Below are 5,598 nucleotides of genomic sequence, written 5' to 3' on the forward strand. Positions count from 1 at the left end.
AATATAGGGATAGAGGGAACATTCCTTTTTTTTTTTTAATAAATGTCCTACAATGTTCATTTTATTCCATACCATTATACAATGTGTACATATAGTTATAACTCTTATGAAAATGTTTCTTCTTTACCAATTGTACATTGTGCCTAAATCTTTCACTTTAACATAGAGAAATGGAGAGTGGAAATCCACATAGAATGCTATCCTATAAGTTGTAATGAGTCGCAAATGTGCCAATGAGGAGGCTAGAAGTCTTACAGGAGCAGCGTGCTTTACAAACCCTTGGCTTTAGTGAATTCGGGCATACAGAACCCACAGTCTCATCTTGTAGTAAAACTCAAGACAAAATAAATTAGTGTTGGACAGAATTCTAAATTGAACAATATTGAGCGAAAGACCACAGTGGGACTTTTTGTTTAAAGTAGCACCAAACCACATCTGATTGCATTTTCAACATTAATCTGCCTGTTGAATACATCGTTGGCACTTTGAGTGGAAATCTTTCTGCTTTAGTGAGGATTGCTAGACTGGCGGAGTACGCGGTGTTGCAAAACTCTCTATGAAGTGTGGCAACGTCAACCTGGGAAATGGCACATTTAAGTCATTACGGCCCTGCCACGGGCTTGCCTTTGTGTGTGTGTGTGTGTGTGTGTGTGTGTGTGTGTGTTTTCCCCATCCCCTGATCTAGCTGGTATCTTGTGGAAGTTTTCTGTGACAGTGTAAAAATAAATAAAAATGTGTTTAAGGGGGGTTCATGGTAAGCATGGTGTTACAAAACAAAACAAAACAAAACAACCAACAAAACAACATGAAAGAATGTGGTCGCAGTAAGGAGGTTTTCACATGTTGTTTAACTCCAGTAAAGTCTGATCCAGCATCTGATGCATACTAAGGTTTTCTTCTTTGGCATGAGCCACTTTCTTTTCTAAGTCATCAATGCTTTTCTCCGATTTAGTTATTGACCTCTCCGCAAACTCAGCCCGAGTCTCGGCCTCCTTCAGCTTGTCAGAGAGAACCTTGATCTCTTCCTCATATTTGTCTTCCTTCTGCGAGTACTTATCCTCTGCAGCCATTAATGCTTTCAAGGTCTGATCCATTATTCTTAATTGTTCTTCCAGCTGTCGAACTTGGCTTTCTGAGAGCTCAGCCCGTTCTTCCACGCGTTCCAGGTCGCTCTCAATGATGACCAGCTTATGGGCCACCTCTTCATACTTGCGGTTGGCATCTTCAGCAATGTGCTTGGCCTCTTTCAGTTGAATCTCCTGAATTTCCATTTTCTCCTCATCCTTTTGGGCTCGGCTTTCAATGACTTTCATGCCTCTCTTGCTCTCGTCCACTGCCTTCTCAGCCTCCTCCAGCTTCTGCAAAGCTGTTGTCAGTCGCTCCTGGGCACGATCCAACTCTTCCTCAACCAGCTGGATGCGTCTGTTCAGAGAAGGTACATCGGCTTCAGCGTCAGTGGCCTTTTTCTCCGCCAGCTCCAACTTCTCCTGGGCATCTTTACAGCCTCGGAGTATTTGTCCAGTTCATCTTCGGTGCCCTTGAGTTTCTTTTGCAGCGACACCAGCTCATCTTCCAGCTCTTGCTCCTGTCCTCCGCAGCCTTCTTATCGGCCTCCGCCTGCTTGGCTCGATCCAAGGCATTCTTCTTGTCCAGCTTGAGCATCTGCATCTTCTTGATGGCGTCCATGGTGGCGGCGGCTGGGGGCCCTGCTACTGCGGCGAGAGCAGCGAGGCGAGCACGCGGCGGTGCGGCCGAGGCGGAGTGCAGGCCAGAGGGAACATTCCTAAGCATTTTAAAAGCCATCTACACATATATATGTTCATTCATTTGTAAATGGACACTTGGTTTGCTTCTATATCTTCACTATTGCAAATAATGGTGGAATAAACAGAGTATTTGATATATCTTTTCAAATTAATATTTTCATTTTTTTGGAGTAAATACCCAGTAGTAGAATTACTGGACCAGATGGTAATTCTCTTTTTAATTTTTTGAGGAACCTTCATACTCTTTTCCACAATGGTTACCTATTCACATTCCTAACACCAGGGTACAAGGCCTCCATTTTCTCCACATCCTTACCAACACATTGTTATTCCTTTTTAAAAAATTTTATTTATTCTAACAAGTGTAAAGACTTTGTATTTTTTCCTCATTCATTCTTGGTAGCTTGTGTATTTTGAGTAACTTAACCACTTCTTCTAAGTTATTCAATCTGTTGGCATATAGTTATTCATAGCAGTCTTTTTATAATGCTATGTATTTCTGTTGGATTGGAAATATATTAGTTGTAATGTTTCCTCCTTTGTTTATTTTGTCTTCTTTTTTAAAGCTTGTTTAGATAAAGGTTTATCAGTTTTCTTTATCCTTAAAAAAAAAACAGCTTTTATTCTCATTGATGTTTTCCGTTATTTTTCTAGTCTCTATTTCATTTATTTCTGCCCAGATCTTTGTCAATTCCTTCATTCTGCTAACTGTGGCCTTAGTATGTTCTGTTTTTAGTTTTTTGAGGTGTCAGCTTTGGTTGCTTATTAAACATCTTTCCATTTTCTCGGTATATGTATTTATTGCTCTAAATTTCCCTTTCAAAACTGCTTTTAGAGCATCTTATAAATTTTCTGATGTGTTAGCATTTTCATTTGTTTTGATATATTTTGTTGTTGTTGTTTTATATTTTATTTTTTTATTGGAGTTTGATTTGCCAGCATATAGTATGACACCCAGTGCTCATCCCGTTAAGTGCCCTCCTCAGTGCTCATCACCCAGTCACTCCATCTCCCCGCCCACCTCCCCTTCCACTACCCCTTGTTCATATATATTTTTATTTTCCTTTTGATTTATTCTTTTGCCCATTAGTTCTTCAATGGTGTGTTAATTTCCTCCTATTTGTAGATTTTCCACTTTGTTTTTGTTGTTGATACCCAGTTGTATACCATTGTGGCTGGAAAAGATAGCTATTATTATTTCAATCTTCTTGAATTTGCTAAAACTTGTTTTGTGTCCTATCATATGTTCTAACTTGGTGAATGTTTCATGTAACCTGGAAACAAATGTGTATTCTACTGTTATTAGTTGGTGTGTTGTATAACTTTTAGTTACATTTGGGTTTAATGTATGGTTCAAGTACAAATTTACCATGTTAATTGTCTGTTTGGAAGATCTATCCATTGCTGAAATTGGGGTATTGACATCTGTTATTATTATTATATTATTGTCTGTTTTGTCTTTCACATTTGCTTATATTTGCTTAATTAGTTTACACACTTCAATGTTGTGTGTGTATATATTTATGATAATTACATCTTTTTAAAAAAATAATTTGACCTCTTCATTATTATGTAATGACTTCATTTATATTTTCCTACCATTTCTGGCTTAAAGTCTATTTTGTCTATTATAAATATAGGTACCCTGCTTTTCATTTTCAGTTGTATGAAATATATTTTTTTAACCCTTTATTTTGAACCTATACATGTCCTTATTGCTGAAATGTGTTTCTGGTAGGAAACATCGACTTGGGTCTTGTTTTCTTTTTTATTTTTATTTTTATTTTTTAAATTTTTTATTTATTTTTGATAGTGAGAGAGAGAGAGAGAGAGAGAGAGAATGGCAGAGACATAGGCAGAGGGAGAAGCAGGCTCCATACACTGGGAGCCCGACGTGGGATTCGATCCCAGGTCTCCAGGATGGCGCCCTGGGCCAAAGGCAGGTGCTAAACCGCTGCGCCACCCAGGGTTCCCTGTTTTCTTTTTTAATATATCCAGCCATTTGATGCCTTTTCTTTAGTGTGTTAGATCGGTTTACATTTAGAGTAATTATTGGTAGATAAAGGCTTAATGATCTCATTGTATTAACTGTTTTCTGTACTTTTTGTAGTTTTCTTATTTTGTTGCCTTTGTGTGTGTGTGTGTGTGTGTGTGTGTGTGTGTGTGTGCCTGTGTGTGAACTGATAGTTTTCTCCAGTGATGTTCTTGGATGTCTTTCTCTTCATCATTTGTCAATGTTATTCCACAAGTTCCATACACTTTCCCCATTCCTCTGGTTCTTATCATTTACTTTTTAAGAAAATTCTAGTATAATTAACATACAATGTTTCAGTTGCACAATACAGTGATTCAATGATTCTATACAGTACTTAGTGCTCATCATGATAGGGTACTCTTAATACCTTTCATTTATTTTACCCATCCCACTAACCAGCTCCCTCAGGCAACCACGAATTTGTTGTCCGTATTTTTTGCTTGTGTCTTTTTTCATTGATCATTTACTTTGCTTTTTAAAAATTCCACATACAAATGAATTCATTTGGGATTTGTTTTTCTCTGATTGACTTGTTTCAATTAGCATTATACCCTCTAAATACATCCATCCTTATTTCATTCTTTTTATGACTGAGTAATATATATGTATATGTATATGTATATGCATGCAATATATATATATATTAGTCAAGTGATATATATATATATATATATACACACACACATATATATATCACTTCTACTTTATGCATTTATCGATTATCTATCAACAAACACTTGGGTGCCTCCATAATTTGGCTACTGTAAGTAAAGCTGAAATAAATAGGCTTTAGAGTTTTTATATTTTTGTGTAAATACCCATTAGTGGAATTACTGGATCATATGGTAATTCTATTTTTTACTTTGTGTGGAACCTCCATACCATTTTCCAAACTGGCTGTACATTCCCAACAATAGTGCATGAGGAGGGTTCCTTTTTCTCAGCATCCTTGCCAGCATTTATTTCTTGTGTGCTTAATTTTAACCATTCTGACAGGTGTGAGGTGATATCTCATTGTGGTTTTAATTTCCATTTCCCTGATGGTTGGTGATCTTGAGCATTTTTTCCTATATCAGATGGTCACCTGTATGTGTTCTTTCGATAAATGTCTGTTCATGTCTTCTGCACATTTTAAATTGGATTATTTCTTTTCTTGGGTGTTCACTTGTATAAGCTTTCCATATATTTTGGGTACTAAACTTTTTTTCAGTTTTTTCTTTTTATTAAATTTTATTTATTTATTTTTTAGAATTCCCTCTTCTGCGATCTTTCTTTTTTTTCTTTTTTTAAATTGGAGTTCAATTTGCCAACATATAGCATAACACCCAGTGATCATCCCACCAAGTGCCCCCCAGTTCCCATCACCCAGTCACCCCAACCCCCACCCACCTCCCCTTCCACCACCCCTTATTATTTTCTCAGAGTTAGGTGTCTCTCATGTTTTGTCACCCTCACTGATATTTTCACTCATTTTCTCTCCTTTCCCCTTTATTCCCTTTCACTATTTTTTATATTCCCCAAATGAATGAGACCATATGTTTGTGGATACTAACCTTTTAAAGGTTATGTCATTAGCAAGTATCTTCTCCCTTTCAGCAGGTAGTCCTTTAGTTTTGTTGTTTGACTCCTTTGTTATGCAGAGCTTTTTATTTTGATGTAGTACCAATACTTTAATTTCATTGTTTCCCTTGCCTTAGGAGATATAGCTAGAAACATGTTGCTACAGCCAACATCAGAGAAATTACTGCCTATGCTCTTTTGGGATTTTATGGTTTTAGGTCTCATATTTAGGTCTTT

At 37.0% G+C, this 5,598-nt stretch overlaps 1 pseudogene; it reads right to left on the bottom strand.

The window, feature by feature from the left end:
- Nucleotides 1–205: 205 nt before the first annotated feature.
- Nucleotides 206–1,686, bottom strand: LOC491970 (annotated as a pseudogene).
- Nucleotides 1,687–5,598: the final 3,912 nt, after the last annotated feature.

The sequence above is a fragment of the Canis lupus genome, chromosome X (genome assembly GCF_011100685.1).
Source record: "Canis lupus familiaris isolate Mischka breed German Shepherd chromosome X, alternate assembly UU_Cfam_GSD_1.0, whole genome shotgun sequence".
Lineage (NCBI taxonomy): Eukaryota > Metazoa > Chordata > Mammalia > Carnivora > Canidae > Canis > Canis lupus.